This window comes from Neovison vison, chromosome 7 (genome assembly GCF_020171115.1).
Source record: "Neovison vison isolate M4711 chromosome 7, ASM_NN_V1, whole genome shotgun sequence".
Lineage (NCBI taxonomy): Eukaryota > Metazoa > Chordata > Mammalia > Carnivora > Mustelidae > Neogale > Neogale vison.
The window spans coordinates 73,566,037-73,591,209 of NC_058097.1; positions in this window are offsets into that span (position 1 = coordinate 73,566,037).

A 25,173-nucleotide genomic window follows, 5' to 3' on the forward strand; every position below is an offset into this window, starting at 1 on the left:
AACCCTAGATTAGGATTATAGGCATCTGTGCTTAGAGGCCTGTTCTGGAATACTAAGTTAGGATACATCACGTTGTCCCTGAGCTACACAACAGAACATCGCCTGTCCCAGGAAGGAAATCGTGTTTTTGACCTGTGCCAAACTTCTGTGTACGAGAATCCTGCATGGCACATTAGCCACCAGCACATTCTAAGATCTCCCTCATAACAAACCAGCATTGTGACCAAACTGCAAGTGATTCCTGTCAAATCAAGGCCTGGGTACTTCGTCCCAGAGCCACCAGAACGAACCTCTCATGTTTCCTAAGCTGCAAATGTCAATGGAGTTGTGCATTCCAGGCATCCCAGTTGAAGGGCTCTGCTACCCATACTTTCCACATGGGGGATCCTGGAGCAAACAAACCAGACTCCAACAGTCCTGTAGAAGGAAACCTTGCTGTTCGGAGCATCTCCCAAGTTTGGCGTGGGAAATCCTCCATGGCCTCTTGTTGCCACCCTCAACTGGTCGGTCAAAATAGACACAAATTCAGTGTGAGCAAATATCTGACATCTGCCCTTACTCAGCTGCTGGATATCTTGAATAAGCCGCTGCACATTGGAACTGCTTTCTACTTGGGCTTGTGTTTACAAATCCATCATCACCCTACTAGTCCCCAAGCCCTCAGATAGGGAATACTGGAGCCACAATGCAGCATTCTGACTTACCCATAGAAAGAAGAGGTGCCTGGTGAGTCTGCCCAGAAACGGCACATGAGGATAAATATGCTCGGCCCTCAAGGGAACCCCGATTTATAGACTGCCCTAGCCGCTAGGCTGTGTCTGACAGAGCATGAGTATCAACAGTGTCAGCCACCAAGAGAGTGGGCACCATTACCAGCATGTGAGACCAGCCATGGCCCAAGTACGTCATGTCTACATATCCTTGGTATTCAGGCACCTTTTCCCAGACCTTTGCTGGAAAACCTGCCAATGGGGGTACCTGAAGCACAATAGAGAACTCCTTTTTCCATGGCAGGAAACCTGGCTGTTTCTATGGGTGTCCAACCCTCAAGCGGGAGCCAACTGTAAGGCCAATGAGACCATGCCCTCTCCTGAGGGCCCCCCTGGGCACAAACAGGCATGGTGACCCTCAGCCCGAGCATGCTTTCAAACAAGCCCTCTAAGTTACACCACTAGGTCCTGCATTGCAGGTCTGGAACACCCGTAGGCCCAAATTCTAACACTTGGTGGGATTTTCCAGGTGCCCAGACGCAGAGCCCGTCTCTGGAATCCTTGTTTTGGGGTACCCCTAAGTTGTAAAACAGCACACTTCCCTGTTTTGGGGCACCCCTAAGATGGAAAAGAGCACTCTTTTCTTCTCCAAAAAAGCCACTAATCTAAGGAGAGCCACCAGGATCCTTAGAGAGGAAAAGTCTCCCATTGAACCATGAGACCACACCTATATTCTGAGCCCATCCTGGACACACAATCCATATAGAAAAGCCTGTGCTACCAGCTTCCAGTCACCTTAATTACAGTTCCTGAAGTGTTGCCCTCTAGGTCTATGCATTGGACCTGTGATCACCTCGGCACTATCCCTAATGCAAATTTGTGTTTGCAGACTTTCCTCCAAAAACCATGGCTCTCATGCCTTCCAGGATTGGGTCTCTGGAGACTTACCACAGGCCTGGGCCTGCCATCCCCAAGGAAACTGTGCCCATCACAGTTCCCCAAAGCCTCCAAGTTAGGAGAAACCTGTAAGGTCCCTGAGCCCACCCCAATATTCCAATATTGGAAGTGGCTCTGGATGCAAATGCACAGTCTGAAATACCCTGATCACCTACATCCAGGCTGACACCCAAGTCAATGTTCCCTAGTCAGAAAATTGAACCTGACGTGCACCTAGAACATCATTGGAACCCTAGATTAGGTTTCAAGAATCTCTCCTAAGAGGCCTGTTCTTGAATACTAAGTTAGGATACAACATATGTACCCTGAACCAAAAACAGAACATCTCTTCTCCCAAGAAGGGAACTATGCACATCGTCCTGTGCCAAACCCTCAGGGTAGGAGAAGCCTTCATGGCCCCTTAGCAACCATCACATTTTAAGGACTCCCTTATATATATATAAAAAAAAAACAGTATTGGGACACCTCTGCAAGAGATTCCAAGTCAACTCAAGGCCTTGGTACTTGGCCCCAGATCCACCAAAATGAACCTGTCATGTTCCTCAGCTGCAATGATCATTGGACGTGTGCTTTCCAGTCATCCATGTGGGAGGGCTCTGCTACCCAAACTTTCCACATGGGGAACCCTGGTGGAAACAAACCAGACTCCTCATTTCCATTAGAAGGAAACTTCATTGTTTGGAGCAGCTCAAAATACTAAGCGTGGGTAATCCTCCATGGCCTCTTGAAGCTACCCCTCCATTTGTTGGCCATCATAGACACAAACTCCAGTGTGAGCAAACATTTGACATCTGCCCTTGCACAGGTGCTGGATATCTCATATAAGCTGCTGCACATTGGAACTGAGTTACGCTTGGCACTCAATTTATTCATAGCTGGTGTTTGCAATGGCATTCTGACCCTACTTGTCCCCAAGCCATCTTGATAGGGAATTCTGGAGCCACCATGCAGCATTTTGCCTGCCCCATAGAAAGAAGAAGTGCTTTGTGAGTCTGCACAGACACCCCACATGAGGATCATTCAGCTCGGCCCTCGAGGGAATCCCTATTTATAGCCTTCTCTGGCCACTAGTGCTGTGTCTGACAGAGCCTGAGTGAAGACCTCATGTCTGCCAACCAGAGAGTGGGGCCCGTATCCCAAAATCTGTCATCTCTATGCATCCTTGGTATTCAGTCATATGTCACCAGACCTTGGCTGGAATCCCTGCCAATGGGGGAAACTGTAGCAAAATATATAACTCCTCCTTCCCCATGGCTGGAAAACTGGCCATTGGAATGGGTGTCCATCACTCAGGGTGGGAGCCAGCACATGGGCAATGGGACCTTGCCTATTCATGAGGGCCGCCCTGGTTACAAACATGCATTGTGATGCTCAGCCTGAGCATGCTTTCAAACAAGCCCTCTCGGTTACACTACCAGGATCCCGCACTGCAGGCCTGGTATGCCCGTAGACCCAAATCCTAACACTTGGTGGGATTTTCCAGGCACCCAGACCCAGAGCCTGTCTCTGGAATCCCTGTTTTGGGGCACCCCTAAGATCGAAAATAGCACTCTTCCCATCCTGAAAAGCCATCAAACTATTGGGAGCCGCCAGTATCCTTAGAGAGGAAAAATGTCCCATGGACCCATGAGAACACAGCTGCATTCTGAGGCCATCCTGGAAACACAATCCAGATATAAAAGCCTGTACTTCCACCTTCGAGTCACTCGAGTTACTATTCCTGACGCATAGCCCTCCAGGTCTACATATTGCCGTGCGATAACCTCGCCATTAACCCTAAACCGAGTTTGTGTTTGCAGACTTCTCTCCCAAAACCATGGCACACATGCCCTCTAGGATGGGGTCTCTGGAGCCACAAAACAGGACTGTGCCTGCCATCCCCATGGAAATTGCATCTGTTACAGTTACCCAAACCCTCCAGAGTAGGTTGAAACATGCAAGCCCTCTAAGGCCACCCCAATATTGGAGGCTACTCTAGACACAAGTGTGCAGTCTGAAACACCCTGATCACCTACATCCAGGCAGATACCCAAGTCAACTGTCCTGAGTCTGAAGATTGAAACTCTCATGCTCCTGAGAACTCATTGGAACCCTAGATTATGTTGTCAGGCATCTGTATTCAGAGGCCTGTTCTGGAATACGAACTTATGATACAACATGTGGTCCCTGAGCCACACAACACTACATCTCCTGTCCCCAGAAGGAAACCTTGCACTTCGACCTGTGTTAAACCCTCAGGGTAGGAGAATCATGCATGGCACCTTAGCCATCAACACATTCTAAGATCTACCTGATAATAAACCAGCATTGTGTCCCATCTGTAAGAGATTCCTTGTCAACTCAAGGCCTTGGTACTTTGCCCCAGAGCCACCCTAAAGAACCTGCCATGTTCCACAGCTGCATTGGTCAATGGAGGTGTGCTTTCCAGGCATCCATGCGGAAGAGCACTGCTGCCCATACTTTTCACATGGGGACCCTGGATCAAACAAACCAGGCTCCACCTGTCCAGTAGAAAAAGAAATCTTGCTGTTTGGAACATCTCACATTCATCAGCATGGGGAATCCTCCATGGCCTCTTGATGCCACTCCTCCGTTTCTCGGTCATCATAGACACATTTCCAATGTGAGCAAACATCTGACATCCACCCTGACTCAGGTTCTGGATATTTTGTTGGTTGGCCATCACAGATACATCTCCATCATGAGCAGACATCTGACTCTCACCCGTACTTAGGTGTTGGAGATCTCGAAACAACCACTGCACATTGGAATGGCCATGTACTCGGCACTGAGCTTAACCATATCTTGTGTTTTCAGCCTTCTGTTCTCACACTCCTTGCCCTCAAGCCCTCCATATTGGGAATTTGGGAGCCAAAGTGCAGACTTCGGTCTGCACACCAGAAAGAAGTGCCCTATGGGTATGCATGAAAACCCACATGAGGATCCACCTGCACGGCCCTCTATGGCACCCCAATATCATAGGCCACCTTGTGCACTAATGCTCTGTCTGACACAGCCCGAGCCCTGACATCCTGGCAGCCACCCAGATAGCGGGATCTGGGAGGTGTGACCTGCCTTGACCTGAGTCCTTCATCTCTAACCAACCTGAGTATTCACGTACCTGTCCCAGAACATAGCTCAAATTCCTGTCCATGGGGGGAAACTGAAGCACAAAAGAGTACTCCTTCTTCCCCACCGCAGGAAAACTAAATGTTGTGATGGTGGTAGAACTGTTAGATTGGGATCCAGGTGCATGGAACAAGAGACAACGCCCACTCAGGATGGGCAGCTGGGCACAAACAGGCATTGTGACCCCCACTCTGAGACCCATTTACAACAAGTCCCCATGGGAGCTGGACCAGGGCCCCACAGAGAGGGACTGTCATGCCCCTAAGCCCAAATCCTAAGCCTTTATGGGGATATCCAGGCACAAGGACCCAGAACCCATCTCTGGAATCCCTGTTTTGACAGGAACCCTGACAAGGTGAACCGCGCTCTCTACTTCCCCCAGTAAGACACCAAACTCTTGGGTGCTAGGCAGAATGACCAGAGAGGTAGAATATCCCATGGACACATGAGGACACCCCACCATTCCGAGGCCATCCTAGACACAAGCCAGACAGAAAAGCCTTTGCTCCTGCCTCCCAGCCTCACAAATTTCAAATCCCGAGGAGCTGCCCTAGGGTATGCAGATCGGGCCTGCCATCTTCTCGCCCCTAAATCTTACCCAATTTTGTGTATGAAGACTTTGATCCCAGAGCCCTTAACCACATGGCCTCCAGGATGGTGCCACCAGAACCACACTACATCACTGGGCCTGTTCTCTGAAGGAAACTCTGCCATCTCAGTTGCCCATACCGTCCAGATTAAGAGAAACCTGCAAGGCCCCTGAGCCCACCCCAATTTCATAGGCCACTCTAGAAAAAATGCACAGTCTCACACAGCCTCAGCACCTACCTCCAGGAAGACACGAAGGTTGAAGGCCCTGAGTCCAAAGGTCGAATATGACATGCCCCTACAACTCATCAGAACCCTAGACTAGGTATTCAAGCCTCAGTGCCCAGAGGCTTGTTCTTGAAATCCTACATATGATCCAACATGTGGTCTCCGAGCCATACAAGAGAACTCCTCCTGTCCCGAGAAGGGAACCTGGCTCCTGGGAACTGGGTCTAACCCTCAGGTAGGAGAATCCTGCAGGGCCGCAGACCCACCGCTACATTCTAAGGTCTCCCTGGACACCAAGCAGCATTGTAACTCATTGGACTGAGAACATCCGTCAACTCAAATCATTTGGAAATTGGAACCAGAACCAGCGGATCAAGCCTGCCATATTTTTCGGCTGCTATAGTATTGCAAGGAAGGCTTCCCAGGCTTTCATTCAGAGACCTCTGCTATCGAATCTTTCCATATGGGGGACCCTGGAGCCCTCTAAGCAAACTTGCCCTGTCCCGCAGTAGGACATCTTGCTGTTTGAAGAAGCTCACAAGGTCCTGTTGGGAAAACCTCCAAGAATTCTTGAGGCCACCCCACAATTCATTGACCATCATGGATACAAACTCCAGCATGAGCAGACATTTGACCCTCGCCCATACTCAGTTGCTGGATATCTCAAAACTACTGCACTTTGGAATGGCCATGTGTTCGGCACAGAGATTATCCGTGGCTTCTGTTTTCAGACTTCTGTGCTCACACTCCTCACCTGAAAGCCCTCCATATTGGGAATTCTGGAGCCACAACACAGCCTTCTGCCTGCCCACCAGAAAGAAGAATTTCCCTATGGGTCTTCGCCGAAACCCACATGAGGATCCTCCTTCATGGCTCTCAAGGGCACCCCAATATAATAGGCTAACCTCTGCACAAATGCTCTGTATGACACAGCCCAATTCCCGACCTCCTGTCAGCCACCCAGATAGTGGACCCCATATCCTTCAGGTGGGTCCAGCCTTTGCCTGAGGCCATCATCTCGAACCAACGTGGGTCCCAGACTTACCTCAAATTCCTGTCCATAGGGGAACCTGAAGCACAAAAGTGTAATCCTCCTTCCCCATGGCCAGAAAACTGAATGTTGAGATGGCTGTCCAACCATCAGAATGGGAGCCAAGTGCGTGGTCCATGAGACCACGCCCACACAGGATGGGCAGCTAGGCACAAACAGAAATTGTGACCCTCAGAATGAGACCCCTGTCTAAAGAGGCGCCTTGGGAGCTGGACCAGGATCCCACAGAGAGGGTCTGTCATGCCCCTAGGCCCAAAATGGAAGCCGTGGGTGGGTTTCCAGGTGCCTGTACCCAGAACCCATCTCTGGAATCTCTGTTTGGCAGGACCTTTGAGATGGAAAACAGCGTTTTCCTCTTCCCCAGAAAGACATCATACTCTTGGGTGCCAAGCAGAATCCCCAGAGTGGAAGAATATCCCATGGACCCATGAGGTCACCCCTCCATTTTGTGACCATTCTACACACACAATCCAGACAGAAAAGCCTGTGTTCCTCCCTCCCAGCCACCTGAATTTCAAATCCTGAGGAGCTTCCCTCAGGGTCTGCAAATCGGGACTGCCATCACCTCGCTCCTAACTCTTACCCAAGTTTGTGTCTGAAGTCTTTGTTCCCAAAGTCTTGACCCACATGCCTTCCAGGATGGGGCCTCAAGAACCACACATCACCGGGCCTGCTCTCCCAAGGAAACTCTGGCCGTCTCAGTTTCCCAAAATGTCCATATTAAGAGAAAACTGCAAGGCCCCTGAGTGCATCCCAATTTCATAGGCCACTCTGGAAAAAATGCACAGCCTGACACAGCCTTATTACCTACCTCCAGGATGACACACAGGTCAATGTCACTGAGTCCGAAGATTGAATCTACCATGTCTCTACAACCTCATCAGAACCCTAGCTTAGGTTTTGAGGCCTCTCTCCCCAGAGGCCTATTCTGGAAATTCAACATATGGTCCAACCTGTGGTCTGTGAGCCATACAAGAGAACACCTACTGTCCCGAGAAGGAAACCTGGCTCCTTGGTACTGGGTCTAATCCTCAGGATAGAGAATCCTGCATGGCCTGAGAGCTGCCACTACATTCTAAGATCTCCCTGGACACCAAGCAGCATAGTGACCCGTTAGACTGAGAACTTCCGTCAACGCACATCATTAAGAACTTGGAATCAGTGTCATTGGATCAAGCCTGCCCTACTCTTCAGCTGCAATGGTAACGCGAGATGGGCTTTCAAGGCCTCCATTCAGAGAGCTCTGCTATTGAATCTTCCATATGGGGGACCTGGAGCCCTGTAAGTGGACTTCTCCTGTCCCACAGTAGGACACCTTGATGTTTGGAGTAGCTCATAAGCTCAAGCTTGGAAAAACCTCCAAGAATTCTTGAGGCCTCCCCACCATTCCTTGGCCATCATGGATACAAACTCCAGCATGAGCAGACATCTGATACTCGCCCAGGTGCTGGAGATCTCAAAACAAATGCTGTACATTGGAATGGACATGTGCTCAGCACTGAACTTCTCCTGTCCCGCAGTAGGACACCTTGATGTTTAGAGTAGCTCATAAGCTCAAGCTTGGAAAAACCTCCAAGAATTCTTGAGGCCCCCCCACCATTCCTTGGCCATCATGGATACAAACTCCAGCGTGAACAGACATCTGATCCTCACCCAGGTGCTGGATATCTCAAAAAAAATGCTGTACATTGGAATGGACATGTGCTCAGCACTGAACTTAACCGTAACTTGTGTTTTCAGAACTCTGTCCTCACACTCCTTGCCTGCAAGACCTCAAACTTGGGTATTCTGGAGCCATAATGCAGCCATTTGCCTGCTCACCAGAATGAAGAAGTGCCTTAAGGGTCTGCACAGAAACCCCACATGAGGATCCAGTTGCACAGCTCTCAACAGCACCCCAATATCATATGCCACCCTCTGCATAAATTCTCTGTCTGACACAGCTCGAGCCCGACCTCCTGTCAGCCACCCAGACAGTGGGTCCCATTTCCTGCAGGTGAGTCCTGCCTTGGCCTGAGGATCTCATCTCGAAGCAACCTGGGTATTCAGGTACCTGTCCCAGAACTTAGCTCAAACTCCTGCCCATGGGGGACACTGAGGCACAAAAAATTACACCTCTTTCCCATGGCAGGAAAACTGAATGTTGAGATGGCTGTCTAACCCTCAGAGTGGGACCCAAGTGCATGGCCCGTGAAACCACTTTTACTCAGCATTGGCATCTGGGCACAAACAGGCATTGTGACCCTCAGCCTGGGACCCATTTCCAACAAGCCCCCGCAGGAGCTGTACCAGGAGAACATAGAGCGGGCCTGTCATGCCCCTAGGCCCAAATCCTAAGCCTTGTTGGGGTGATCCAGTCTCCCAGACCCAGAACCCATCTCTGAATGCCTGTTTGGACGGGACTCCTGACAAGGAAAACCGTGCTCCCACCATCCCCCAGAAAGACACCAAACTCTAGGGTGCCAGGCAGAATTCCCAGAGAGGTAGAATCTCACATGAACCCATGAGGCCACCCCTACATTTCGTGGCCATCTTAGAAAACAGGTCAGACAGAAAAGCCTGTTTTATTCCCTCTCAGCCACCTGAATTTCAAATCCTGAGGAGCTGGCCTCAGGGTCTGCAGATCGGGTCTGCCATCACCTCACCCAAACTCTTACCTGAGTTTGTGTCTGAAGACTTTGGACCCAAAGTCCTGACCCATATGCCCTCCAGGATGGGGCCTCCAGGACCACACAACATCACTGTGCCTGCTCTCCTGAGGACTCTCAGCTTATCTCAGTTTCCCAAACCCACCAGATAAGGAGAAACCTACTAGGCCCCTAAGCCCACCCCAATTTCATAGGCCACTGTGGAAAAATGCACAGTCTGACATAGCCTCAGAACATACCTCCAGGAAGACACACAGGTCAATGGGATGGGATGAATGGCCTAAGACCATGGCGGGCCCAATGTGCTGGGTATGCAGCCAGCTGTCTAGGTGTCTGTCGGAAAGTCTGGGCTCAGGCTATGTAAGACAGAGTATTAGAGCTTAGGGTAGCTTATGCTATTGGGGTGTTGCCTAGGGCCAACCAGGTTGATTTGCATTTGGGGTTTCTGAGCAATCCCATAGTAAATGTTTTTCTTCTTGGGAGACAGACAGACTGCTTCATTGTAGCCACAGAATTCCCAATAGGGAGGGCTTGTGGCCCAGAAGTGAGAGGACGGAAGTCTGAAAACACAAGCTAGGGTGAGGTTTGGAGCCAAGGGCACAACAGGCCCACTCTGCAGAGGCTGAATCGAAATCTCCTGCATCTGAAGTCAGGGTGAGGAACAGACGTTGGCTGAGCCTGGAGTTTATGTCCATGATGGTACCTTCATGAAGCGGGGGCCTCGTGAGGCCAATGAAAGCAGGAGTGGCAATCCTTATATCAGATCAATTAGATTTTAAGCCAAAGACTATAATAAGAGATGAGGAAGGACACTATATCATACTAAAAGGGTCTGTCCAACAAGAAGATCTAACAATTTTAAATGTCTATGCCCCCAACGTGGGAGCAGCCAACTATATAAACCAATTAATAACAAAATCAAAGAAACACATCAACAATAAGACATAATAGTAGGGGACTTTAACGCTGCCCTCACTGAAATGGACAGATCATCCAAGCAAAAGATCAACAGGTAAATAAAGGCCTTATGATACACTGGATGAGATGGACATCACAGATATATTCAGAACATTTCATCCCAAAGCAACAGAATACACATTCTTCTCTAGTGCACATGGAACATTCTCCAGAATAGATCACATCCTCGGTCCTAAATCAAGACTCAACCGGTATCAAAAGACTGGGATCATTCCCTGCATATTTTCAGACCATAATGCTCTGAAGCTGGAACTGAACCACAAGAAGAAGTTTGGAAAGAACCCAAATACATGGAGACTAATCAGCATCCTTCTAAAGAATGAATGGGTCAATCGGAAATTAAAGAAGTATTGAAAAAAATCATGGAAACAAATGATAATGAAAATACAACGGTTCAAAATCTGTGGGACACAACAAAGGCAGTCCTGAGAGGAAAATATATAGCGGTACAAGCTTTTCTCAAGAAACAAGAAAGGTCTCAGGTAAACAACCTAACCGTACACCTAAAGGAGCTGGAGAAAGAACAAGAAAGAAACCCTAAGCCCAGCAGGAGAAGAGAAATCATAAAGATCAGAGCAGATATCAATGAAATAGAAACCAAAAAAAAAAAAAAAAAACAATAGAACAAATCAAAGAAACTAGGAGCTGGTTTTTTGAAAGAATTAATAAAATTGATAAACCCTTGCCCAGACTTATCAAAAAGAAAAGAGAAAGGACCCAAATAAATAAAATCATGAATGAAAGAGGAGAGATCACAACTAACACCAAAGAAATACATACTATTATAAGAACATACTATGAGCAACTCTACGCCAAGAAATTTGACAATCTGGAAGAAATGGATGCATTCCTAGAAACATATAAACTACCAAAATTGAACCAGGAAGAAATAGAAAGCCTGAACAGAACCATAACCAGTAAGGAGATTGAAAAAGTCATTAAAAATCTCCAAACAAACAAAAGCCCAGGGCAAGACGGCTTCCCGGGGGAATTCTACCAAACATTTAAAGAAGAACCAATTCCTATTCTCCTGAAAGTGTTCCAAAAAATAGAAATGGAAGGAAAACTTCCAAACTCATTTTATGAGGCCAGCATCACCTTGATCCCAAAACCAGAAAAGCATCCCATCAAAAAAGAGAGCTATAGACCAATATCCTTGATGAACACAGATGCGAAAATTCTCACCAAAATACTAGCCAATAGGATTCAACAGTACATTAAAAGGATTATTCACCACGAACAAGTGGGATTTATCCCAGGGCTGCAAGGTTGGTTCAACACCCGCAAATCAAGCAGTGTGATACAACACATCAATAAAAGAAAGAACAAGAATCATATGATACTCTCAATAGATGCTGAAAATGCATTTGACAAAGTACAGCATCCCTTCCTGATCAAAACTCTTCAAAGTGTAAGGATAGAGGGCACATACCTCAATATCATCAAAGCCTTCTATGAAAAGCCCACCGCAAACATCATTCTCAATGGAGAAAAAATGAAAGCTTTTCCACTAAGGTCAGGAACACGGCAGGGATGTCCATTATCACCACTGCTATTCAACATATTACTAGAAGTCCTAGCCTCAGCAATCAGACAACAAAAGGAAATTAAAGGCATCCAAATCGGCAAAAAATAAGTCAAACTATCACTTTCGCAGATGATACGATACTCTATGTAGAAAACCCAAAAGACTCCACTCCAAAACTGCGAGAACATGTACAGGAATTCAGTAAAGTGTCAGGATATAAGATCAATGCACAGAAATCAGTTGCATTTCTCTATACCAACAACAAGACAGAAGAAAGAGAAATTAAGTAGTCAATCCCATTTACAATTGCACTCCAAACCATAAGATACCTAGGAATAAATTTACCCAAAGAGGCTAAGAATCTATACCTAGAAAACTATAACGTACTCATGAAAGAAATTGAGGAAGACACAAAGAAATGGAAAAATGTTCCATGCTCCTGGATTAGAAGAACAAATTTTGTGAAAATGTCTATGCTACCTAAAGCAATCTACTCATGTAATGCAATTCCTATCAAAGTACCATCCATCTTTTTCAAAGAAATGGAACAAATAATATTAAAATTTATATGGAACCAGAAAAGACCTCGAATAGCCAAAGGGATATGGAAAAAGAAAGCCAAAGTTGGTGGCATCACAATTCTGGACTTCAAGCTCTATTACAAAGCTGTCATCGTCAAGACAGCATGGCACTGGCACAAAACAGACACATAGATCAATGGAACAGAATAGAGAGCCCAGAAATAGACCCTCAACTCTATGGTCCACTAATCTTTGACAAAGCAGGAAAGAATGTCCAATGGAAAAAAGACAGCCTCTCTAATAAATGGTGTTGGGAAAATTGGACAGCCACGTGCAGAAAAATGAAATTGGACTATTTCCTTACACCACACACAAAAATAGACTCAAAATGGATTAAGGCCCTCAATGTGAGAAAGGAATCCATCAAAATCCTTGAGGAGAACACAGGCAGCAACCTCTTTGACCTCAGCCGCAGCAACATCTTCCTAGGAACATCGCCAAAGGCAAGGGAAGCAAAGGCAAAAATGAACTATTGGGATTTCATCAAGATCAAAAGCTTTTGCACAGCAAAGGAAACAGTTAACAAAATCAATAGATAACTGACAGAATGGGAGAAGATATTTGCAACGACATATCAGATAAAAGACTAGTGTCCAAAATCTATAAAGAACTTAACAAACTCAACACCCAAAGAACAAATAATCCAATCAAGAAATGGGCAGAGGACATGAACAGACGTTTCTGCAAAGAAGACATCCAGATGGCCAACAGACACTTGAAAAAGTGCTCCATATCACTCGGCATCAGGGAAATACAAATCCAAACCACAATGAGATATCACCTCACACCAGTCAGAATGGCTAAAATCAACAAGTCAGGAAATGACAGATGCTGGCGAGGATGCGGAGAAAGGGGAACCCTCCTACACTGTTGGTGGGAATGCAAGCTGGTGCAACCACTCTGGAAAACAGCATGGAGGTTCCTCAAAATGTTGAAAATAGAACTGCCCTATGACCCAGCAATTGCACTACTGGGTATTTACCCTAAAGATACAAACGTAGTGATCCAGAGGGGCACGTGCTCCCAAATGTTTATAGCAGCAATGTCCACAATAGCCAAACTATGGAAAGAACCTAGATGTCCATCAACAGATGAATGGATAAGGAAGATGTGGTATATATACACAATGGAATACTATGCAGCCATCAAAAGAAACAAGATCTTGCCATTTGCGACAACATGGATGGAACTAGAGCGTATCATGCTTAGCCAAATAAGTCAAGCGGAGAAAGACAACTATCATATGATCTCCCTGATATGAGGAAGTGGTGATGCAACATGGGGGCTTAAGTGGGTAGGAGAAGAATCCATGAAACAAGATATGATAGAGAGGGAGACAAACCATAAGTGACTCTTAATCTCACGAAACAAACTGTGGGTTGCTGGGGGAGGGGGGTTGACAGAAGGGGGGTAGAGTTATGGACATTGGGGAGGGTATGTGCTTTTTGGTAATTTGGAAAGGGAGGTGAACCATGAGAGACTATCGACTTTGAAAAACAATCTGAGGGGTTTGAAGTGGCGGGGGGGGTTGTGAGTTTGGGGTACCAGGTGGTGGGTATTATAGAGGGCACGGCTTGCATGGAGCACTGGGTGTGGTGAAAAAAATAATGAATACTGTTTTTCTGAAAATAAATAAATTGGAAAAAAAAAGTAGCTTGGGTTTACAATTCTATCCTCACCCTACTGGTCTGCAAGCCCTTTTGATAGGGAATTATGCAGCCTCAACGCAGCATTCTGCCTTCTCCATAGAAAGAAGAAGGGCCTGGTGAGTCTGCCTAGAAACACTACATGAGGATAATTCTACTCGACCCTCGAGGGAACCCCGATTTATAGGTTGCCCTGGCCAATATTGCTGTGTCTGACAGAACCTCATCTCTGACCTCGTGTCAGGACGCATATGGTGGGGCCCATCTCCAGAATATGAGACTGGCCATTGCACAGGTCTGTCATCTCTACCCATTCTTGGTTCAGGCATCTGTCCCCAGACCTTTGCTGGAATCCCTGCCAATGGAGGAACCTGAAGCACAATAGAGAAATCCTCCTTCCCCATGACAGGAATCCTGGCTGTTGGGATGGGTGTCCAAACCTCAGAGTGTTAACCAGCTGAATGGCCAAGGAGACCCTGCCCACTCACGAGGGCCACCCTGGACACAAGCAGACATTGTGACCCCCAACCTGAGCATGCTTTCAAACAAACACTCTCAGTTGCATCTCCAGGATCCCACACTGCAGGCCTGATATGTCACTAAGCCTAATTCCTAACCCATGGAGGGATTTTTCAGGCACCCAGAACAACAGGCCACCTCTGGAATCCCTCTTTTGGGGCACCCTTAAGATGGAAAATAGCACTCTACCCTTCGCTGAGAAAGTCACCATAGTATAGGGAGCTTCCAGGATCGTTGAGAGGAAAAATCTCCCATGGATCCATGAGACCACACTTGCATTCTGAGGCCATCCTGGACACATAAGCCAGATACAAAACCCTGTGCTACCGCCTTCGAGGCACCTGATTTAAAGTTTCTGACGAGCTGCCCTCCAGGTCTATGCATTGGGCCTGTGATCACCTCACCGCTAACCTTAACCTGAGTTTGTGTTTGCAGACTTCTCTCCCAAAACCATGGCTTATATGTCCTCCAGTTTTGGGTCTCTGGTGCCACACCACAGGACTGTGCCTTCCATCCCCAAGGAAAATTTGTCCATTACAGTTGCCCAAACTCTTGAGATAAGGAGAAACCTGCAAGGCCCCTGAGCCCACCCCAATATTGGAGGCTGCTCTGGACACAAATGTGCAGTCTGAAACACGCTGATCACCTGAATCCAGGAAGACACCAGAGTCAATGGTCCCGAGTCAGAAGATTAAACCTGACATACCCCTATGACCTCATTGTAACCCTAGATTAGGTTTTCAGGCATCTGTAATCAGAGACCTGTTCTGGAGTACCACCTTATGATACAACATACCGTTGTATTAGGGGGTCCCAAAACAGAACATCTCCTTTCCCAGATGGAAGCCGTGCTCTTGGACCTGTGTCAAACCCTCAGAGTAGATGAATCCTACTCGGCCCATAGCCACCAGCAGATTCTTAGGTCGCACTGGTAAAAAGCCAGCACTGTGAGCCATCTTCATTAGATTTCATGTCAACTCAAGGTCTTGGTACTTCGCCCAGTACTTCCAGAATGAACCTGCCATGTTCCTCAACTGCAATGTTCAATGGAGGTGTGCTTTCCAGGCATCCATGTGGGAGTGCTCTGCCACCCAAACTTTCCACATGTGGGACTCTCGAGCAAACAAACCAGACTGCTCCTGTCCAATAGAAGGAAACCTTCCTGTTTTGGAGCATATCACAAGCCCAAGTGTGGGAAATCCTCTATGGCTCTTGTCACCTCCCCTCCATTTGTTGGTCATCATAGCCACAAACTCCAGCATGAGCAAACATCTGACTTTTGCCCTTACTCTGGTGCTGGATATTCGAATCAGCTACTGCACACTGGAAATGCCATTCGCTTGTCACTGAATTTATCCATGGCTTGGGTTTACAATTCCATCCTCACCCTACTGGTCTGCAGGCCCTTATGATAGGGAATTCTGAAGCCACAACTCAGCATTCTGCCTTCCCCATAGAAAGAAGAAGGGCCTAGTGAGTCTGCCCAGAAACTCACATGAGGGTCAATCTACTCGGCCCTCGAGGGAACCCTGAATTTTAGACCTGACCCCTAGTGCTGTGTCTGACAGAGCCTGACCTCGTGTCAGCCACCTGATCTCGTGTCAGCCACCCAGAGTGCGGGCCCAATATCCAACATGTGAGACAGGCCAAGGACCAGGGCCGTCATCTCTACCCATCCTTGGTATTCAGGCATCTGTCCCCAGACCTTTCCTGAAATCCCTACCAATGGGGGAACCAGAATCACAATAGAGAAATCCTCCTTCCTCATGGCAGGGTTCCTGGAAGTTGGGAAGGGTGTCCAACACTCAGAGTGGTAGCCTACTGGCATGGCCATTGAGACCACACCCACTCCTGAGGGCCATCCTGGGAAAAAGCTGGCATAGTGACCCTCAGCCTGAGCATGCTTTCAAACAAATGCTATCAGTTTTTACTCCAGGATTTGCACTGGAGGCCTGGTAAGCCCCTAGGCCCAAATCATAACCCTTGGTGGGTATTTCCAGGTGCCCAGAGCCAGAGAACTTCTCTGCAATCCCTGTTATGGGACTCCCCTAATATGGAAAACAGAATTCTTCCCTCTCCGAGAAAGCCAACAAACTATAGGGAGCCGCCAGGATACCTGAGGGGAAAAATCACCCATGGAACCCTAAGACCACACCTGCATTCCTAGTCCATCGTGGATACACAATCCAGATTCAAAAGCCTGTGCTACCACCTTTGAGGCATGCAATTTACCGTTGCTGATGAGCTGCCCTCCAGGTCTATGCATTCGGCCTATGATCACCTTGCCACTAAACCTAACCCATGTTTGTGTTTGCAGACTTCTCTCCCAAAACCATGGCTCACATGCCCCCCAGGATGGGGTCTCTGGAGCCACACCACAGGACTGTACCCACCATTGGCAAGGAAACTGCCCATTTAAGTTGCCCAAAATTTCCAGATTCGGAGAAACCTGCAAGGCCCCAGAGCACACCCCAATACTGGTTGCCTGTCTGTACACAAATTCACAGTCTGGAACACCTTGATTATCTACATCTAGGTAGACATTTAAGTCAATGTTCCTGAGTCAGAGGATTGAACCTGACATTCCCCTAGGATTTTATTAGAACACTAGATTAAATTTTCAGTCATCTGTCGTCAGAGGACTGTTCTGGAATACCAACTTATGATACAACATGTAGTCCGTGAGCCCCATAACAGTACATCTCCAGTTCCAGAAGGAAACCATGCACTTCGACCGGTTTCAAACCCTAAGGATAGATGAATCCTAAATGATCCCTTAGCCACCAGCATATTGTAAGATCTACCTGGTAACAAACCTGCATTGTTACCAATTTTCATGAGACTCCATGCCAACTCCAGCCTTGGTACTTCATTCCAGAGCCACAAAAACCAACCAGCCATGTTCCTCAGCTGTAATTGTCAATGGAGGTTGGCTTTTCAGGCATCCATGCGGGAATGCTCTACTACCCAAATTTTCCACATGGGGGACCCTGGAGCAAATAAGCCAGACTCCCCCTGTCTGGTAGAATGAAGTCTTGCTGTTTGGAACATCTCACATGCCCCAGCGTGTGAAATGTGTGAAACGTGTGAAATCCTCCATGGCCTCTTGACGCCACCCCTCAATTTGTCGGTCATCATAGACAATAACTCCAGCATGAGCAAACATCTGACATCCACCTTTACTCTGGTGCTGGATATCTGGAATCAGACACTGCACACTGGAACTGCATTTATCTTGGCACTGAATTGAACCATAGCTTGGGTTTACAATTCCATCCTCACCCTACTGGTCACGAAGCCCTCTTGATAGGGAATTCTGGAGCCACAATGCAGCTTTTTGCCTTCCCCTTAGAAAGAAGAAGGGCCTGGTGATTCTCTACATGAAGATCAATCTGCTGGGCCCTCGAGAGATCCCCAATTTATAGTCAGCCCTGGCCACTAGTTCTGTGTCTGACAGAACCTGAGCACTCAACTCATGTCATCCACTCAGAGAGTCGGGCCCATATCCAACATGTGAGACCGGCCATGTCTCAGGTCCCTCATCTCTACCCATCCTTGGGATTCAGGCATCTGTCCCCAGACATTTGCTAGAATCCCTAACAATGGGGGAACCTGAAGCACAATTCCTTCTCCATTGCAGGAATCCTGGTAGTTGGAATGGGTGTCCAACCTTAAAGTGGGAGCCAGCTGCATGGCCAAGGAGACAAGGCCCACTCATGAGGGCCACCCTAGGCATATCAGGCATTGTGACACTCAGATTAGCATGCATTAAAAAAAACGCTCTCATTTGCACCTCCAGGTCGTGCATTGCAGGCCTGGTACTCCCATAGGCCCAAATGATAACCCTGGTGGGAATTTCCAAGCACCCAGACCCACAGCCCGTCTTTGGAATCCATGTTTGGAGAACCTCTAAGGTGGAAAACAGCACTCTTCTCTTCAACGAGAAAGCCACCATACTATTTGGAGCTGCTAGGATCCTTAGAGAAGAAATGTCTCCCATGGACCCATTAGACCATACCTACATTCCGAGGCCATTATGGACACACAATCCAGATACAAAAGCCAGTGCTACCGCCTTCGAGCCACCTGATTTACAATTCCTGATGATCTGCCCTCCAGGTCTATGCATTGGGCCTACGATTACCTTGCCACTAATCCTAACCTGAGTTTTTGTTTGCAGACTTCCCTCCCAAAACCATGGCTCACATGCCCTCCAGGATGAGGTCTCTGGAGCCACACCACAGGACTGTGCCCGCCATCCCCAACGAAACTGTGCCAGTCAAAGTTGCCCAATCCTTCCAGATTAAGAGAAACCTGCAAGGTCCCTGAGCCCACCACATTATTGGAGGTCGCTCTGTACACAAATGCAGTCGGAAACACTCTGACTGCCTAAATCTGGGCAGACACCAAAGTCAATGGTCCTGAATCAGATGATTGAAACTGACATTCCCCTAGGACTTCATTGGAAGCCTAGATGAAATTTTCAGGCAACTGTCCTCAGAGGCCTGTTCTGGAATACCAACTTATGATACAACATTTGGTCCGTGAGCCCCACAACAGAATGTTTCTGATCCCCAGAAAGAAACCATGTTCTTCTACCGGTGTGAAACTCTCAGGATAGATGATCCTACATGGCCTCTTAGCCATCAGCACACAGTAAGATCTCCCTGGGAACAAACCGGCATTGTGACCCATCTTCATGAGACTCCATGTCAACTCCAGGCCTTTGTTCTTCACCGAGAGCAACCAGAACGAACCTGCCATGTTCCTCAGCTGCAATGGTCAATGGAGGTCTGCATTTCAGACATCCACGTGGGAGTGCTATGCTACCCAAACTTTTCACATGGGGGAACCGGGCATAAACAAACCAGACTTCCCCTCTCCAGTAAAAGGAAACCTTGTTGTTTGGAGCATCTCACAAGCCCCAGCGTGTGAAATCCTCCATGATCTCTTGAAACCACTCCTCCTTTTGTCGGTTATCATAAACCCAAACTCTAATGTGAGCAAACATCTGACATCCACCCTTATTCTGGTGCTGGATGTCTCAAATAAACCGCTACACACTGGCACTTCTTGGCACTAAATTGAACCATAGATTGTTTACAATACAATCCTCACCTGACTGGTCCTCAATCCCACTTGATAAGGAAATCTGGAGCCACAATGCAGCATTCTGCCTTCCCCATCGAATGAAGAAGTGCCTGGTGAGTCTGCCCAGAAACCCCACATGAGGATCAATTTGCTCGGCACTCAAATCAACCCCGATTTATAGGCTACCATGGCCACTAGTGCTGTGTCTGACAGAGCCTGTTCCCCGACTAAGTTTTAGCCACCAGAGAGCAGGAATCATATCCAGGATGGGATGGTCATCTCTACTCATCATTGATATTCAGGCCACTGTCCCCAGACCTTTGCTGGAATCCCTGCCAATAGGGGAACCTGAAGCAAAATAGAGAACTCCTCCTTCCCCATGGCAATAAACATAGCTGTTAGGATGGGTGTCCAACCCTCAAAGGGGAGCCAGTTATAAGACCAAAGAGACCACGCCCACTCCTGAGGCCCACCCTGGGCACAAACAGTCATTGTGACCCTCAGCCTGAGAATGATTTCAAAAAATCCATCTGTTGCACCACCATGATCCCACATTGCAGGCCTTGTACACCTCTAGGCACAAATCCTAAAACATGGTGGGATTTTCCTGGTGCCCAGACCCAGAGGCCGCCTCTGGAATCCCTCTTTTGGGGCACCTCTCAGATGGAAAACAGCACTCTTCCCTTCCCCGAAAAAGCAACCAAACTATGGGGAGCACCCAGGATTCATAGAGAGGAAAAGTCCTCCATGGACCCATGAGAATACACTTGCATTCCGAGGCCATCCTGGAAACACACTCCAGAGAGAAAACCCTATGCTACCGACTTCCAGTCACCCTAGTTATAGTTTGAGACAGTTTCAGACGAGCTGCCCTCCAGGTCTATGCATTGGGCCTGCGATCACCTCACCACTCACCCTATTCCGAAGTTGTGTTTGCAGACTACTCTACCAAAACCATGGCACACATGACCTCCAGGATGGGATCTCTGGATCCACACCACAGGACTGTCCCTGCCATTCCCAAGGAAACAGTTCCTGGCACAGTTGCCCAAAAATTCTAGATTAAGAGAAACCTGCAAGGCCCCTGAGCCTACTCAAATACTGGAGGCTGCTCTGAATGCAAATGCGCAGTCTGAAACACCATGTTCATCTAGATCCAGGCAGACAGCCAAATCAATGGTCCTTCATCAGAATAGTGAACCTAACATGTCCTAAGGACGTCATTGGAACCCTAGATTCGGTTTTCAGACATCTGTCCTCAGAGGCCTGTTCTGGAATGCAAACATATGATACAACATGTGGTCCCTGGGCCACACAACAGAACATCTCCTGTCCCCAGAATGAAACCGTGCCCTTCCATCAGTGCCAAAGCCCAGGTTTTAGAGTCCTGCACAGCACCTTAGCCACCAGAACATTCTAAGATCTCCCTGATAACAAACCAGCATTGTGGCCCATGTGCAAGAGATTCCATGTCAACTCAAAGACTTGGTACTTCGCTCCAGAGACACCAGAAGGAATCTGCCATTTTCCTCAGCTGCAATGGCCAATGGAGTTGAGTTTTGCAGTCATCCATGCAGTAGAGCTCTGCTACACCAACTTTCCACATGGGGGACCCTTGAGAAAATAAACCAGACTCCACCTGTCCAGGAGAATGAAACCTTGCTGTTTGGAGCAGCCCATAAGCCTCAACGTGAAAACCCCTCCATGGCCTCTTGACATCACCCCTCCGTTTGTCAGTCATCATAGACACAACCTCCAATGTGAGCAAATATCTGACATCCGCCCTTAATCAGGTGCTGGATATCTCGAATAAGCCACTGCACATAAGAACTGCCTTCCGCTTGGCACTGAATTGAACTGTAGCTTGTGTTTAAAACTCCATCATCACTCGACTGTTCCCCAAGCCCTCTTGATAGGGAAATCTGGAGCCAAAGAGCAGCATTCTTCCTTCCCCATTGAATGAAGAAGAGTGTGATGAATCTGCCCAGAAAGCCCAAATGAGGATGAATATGCTCGGCACTCGTGTCAACTCCGATTTATGGTCTGCCATTGCCACTAGTGCTGTGTCTGACAGAGCCTGAGCCCCGACCATGTTTCAGCCACCAGAAAGTGGGCTCAATATCTAGCATTTCGGATGATCATGGCCCACGTACGTCATCTCGACCCATCCTTGATATTCAGGCATCTGTCCCCAAACCTTTGCTGGAATCCCTGCCAATGGTGGAACCTAAAGCACAATAGAGAACTCCTCCTTCCCCATGGCAATAAACCTGGCTGTTGGGATGGATACTGAACCCTCAAAGGGGAAGCCAGTTACAAGACCAAGGAGACCACGCCCACACCTGAGGGCCAACCTGAGTGCAAACAGGCATTTTGACCCTCAGCATGAACATGCTTTCAAAGAAGCCCTCTCAGCTGCACCAACATGATCCCACTTTGCAGGCCTCGTACAACCCAAGGCCCAAATCCTAAACCTTGGTGGGATGTCCCAGATGCCCAGACCCAGAGCCCATCTCTGGAATCCCTGTTTTGGGGCACCCCTAAAATGGAAAACGACACTCTTCCCTTCCCCGAAATAGCCACCAAACTATAGAGACCTGCCAGAATCCATACAGAGGAAAAGACTCCCATGGACCCATGAGAGCACACCTGCATTCTGAGGCCATCCTGGGCACACAATCCAGAGAGAAAAGCCTGTGCTACCGCCTTCCATTCACCCTCATTGCAGTTCCAGACAAGCTGCCCTCCAGGTCTATTTATTAGACCTGTGATCACCTCGCCGCTCACCTTAATCCAAATTTGTGTTTGCAGACTTCTCTACCAAAACCATAGCACACATTCCCTCCAGTATGGGGTCTCTGGATCCACACCACAGGATTGTCCCTGCCATCCCAAAGGAAACTGTGCCCGGCACTTTTGCCCAAACCTTCTAGATTAGGAGAAACCTTCAAGGCCACAGAGCCTACCCCAATATTGGCGGCCTCCCTGAACGCAAATGTGATGTCTGATACATGATGATCCCCTACATCCATGCAGAAAGCCAAATCAATGGTCCTGAGTCAGATTAGTGAAAGTAACATGCCCCTAGGATGTCCTTGGAACCCTAGATTTGGTTTTCTGACATTTGTCCTCGGAACAGTGTTATGGACTGTGAACTCATGATACAGAATATGGTTCCTGGGCCACACAAGAGATCATCTCCTGTTCCCAGCTGGATATCTTGCCCTTCCATCTTTGCCAAAGCCCAGGGTAGTAGAATCCTACATAGCACCTTACCCACCAGCACATTTTAAGATCTCCCTGATAAAAACCAGCATTGAGGCCCATGTGTAAGAGATTCCATGTCAACTCAAGGACTTGATACTTCGCTCCAGAGACACCAGAACGAACCTGCCATATTTCAGAGCTGCAATGGCAAATGGAGATAAGCTTTGAAGGTATCCATGCAGTAGAGCTCTGCTACCCAAACTTTCCACATGGGGGACCCTGGAGCAAATAAACCAGTCTCTACCTATCCAGTAGTACAAAACCTTGCTGTTTGGAGCAGCTCATAAGCCTCAACGTGAAAACCCCTCCATGGCCTCTTCAGGCCACCCCTCCATTAGTCAGTCATCATAGAAACAAACTCCAGTGTGAGCAAATATCTGACATCCGCCCTTACTCAAGTGCTGGATATATTGAATAAGCTGCTGCACATAGGAACTGCCTTCCGCTTGGCACTGAATTGAACCGTAGCTTGTGTTTACAACTCTATCCTCACCTGACTGGTCCCCAAGCCCTCTTGATAGGAAATTCTGGATCCACAATGCAGCATTCTGCCATCCGTATAGAAAGAATTACTGGTGATTCTGGCCAGAAACCCCACATGAGGATCAATATGCTAAGCCCTTGAGGGAAACCCTTTTTATAGGTTGACCTGGCCACTATTGCTGTGTCTGACAGAGTCTTAGCCCCAACCTAGTGTCAGTCACCAGAGAGTGGGCCCCACATTTATCATTTGGGATTGCCATGGCCCAAGTACGTCATCTCTACCCATCCTTGGTATTCAGGTACCTGTCTCCAGACCTTTGCTGGAATATGTGCCAATGGGGGACCCTGAAGCACAATAGAGAACTCCTCCTTCCTCATGGCAGGGTGTCCAACCCTCAAAGGGGGAGCCCGATACAACATCAATGAGACCAGGCCCACTCCTGAGGGCCGCCCTGGGCACAAACAGGCATTGTGATGCTCAGCCTGAGCATGCTTTAAAAAAATCCATCTCACATGCACCACCCTGATCCCACACTGCAGGCCTGGTATGCCTCTAGGCACAAATCCTTAAACTTGGTGGGATGTTCCAGGTGTCCACACCCTGGGCCCGTCTCTGGAATCCCTGTTTTGGGACACCCCTCATATGAAAAACAGAACTCTCCCCTTCCCCGAAAAAGCCAGCAAAATATGGGGATCCACCAGGATCCATAGAGAGGAAAAGTCTCCTATGGACTCATGAGAACACACCTGCATTCTGAGGACACACAATCCCTAGAGAAAAGCCTGTGCTACCGCCTTCCATTCACCCTAATTACAGTTTCAGATGAGCTGCCCTCCAGGTCTATCCGTTGGGCCTGCAATCATCTCACCACTCACCCTAATCCGAATTTGTGTTTGCAGACTTCTCTACCTAAACCATGGCACACATGTTCTCCAGGATGGAGTCTCAGGATCTGCACCACAGGACTCTCCCTGCCCTCACCAAGGAAACTGTGCCTGTCACAGTTGCCCAAAAATTCTAGATTAAGAGAAACCTGCAAGGCCCCTGATCCTAACCCAATATTGGTGGCCATTCTGAACGCAAATGCACAGTTTGAAATACCCTGATCACCTACATCAAGGCAGATAGCCAAATCAATGGTCCTGAGTCAGAATAGTGAAACTAAAATGCCCGTAGGACGTCCTTGGAACTCTAGATTCGGTTTTCAGACATGTGTCCTCAAAGGCCTGTTCCGGAATGAGAACTGATGATACAACACGTGGTGCCTGGGCCACACAACAGAACATCGCCTATCCCCAGAAGGAATCCGTGCCCTTCCATCTGTGCCAAAGCCCAGGGTAGTAGAATCCTGCATAGCACCTTAGCCACCAGCACATTCTAATATTTCCCTGGTAACAAACTAGCATTGTGACTCATCTGAAAGAGATTCCATATCAACCAAAGGACTTGTTACTTCGCTACAAAGACACCAGAACAAACCTGCCATTTCCTCACTTGCAATGGTCTAAGGAGTTGAGCTTTGCAGGCATCCTTGTGGTAGAGCTCTGTTATCCAAACATTGCACATGGGGGGCCCTGGAGCAAATAAACCAGTCTCCACCTGTCCAATAGAATGAAACCTTGCTGTTTGGAACAGCTCATAAGCCTCAACCTGAAAACCCCTCCATGGCCTCTTGATGCAACCCCTCCATTTGTCACTCATCATAGACACAAGCTCCAGTGTGAGGAAATATCTGACTTTCGCCCTTAATCAGATGCTGGATATCTCG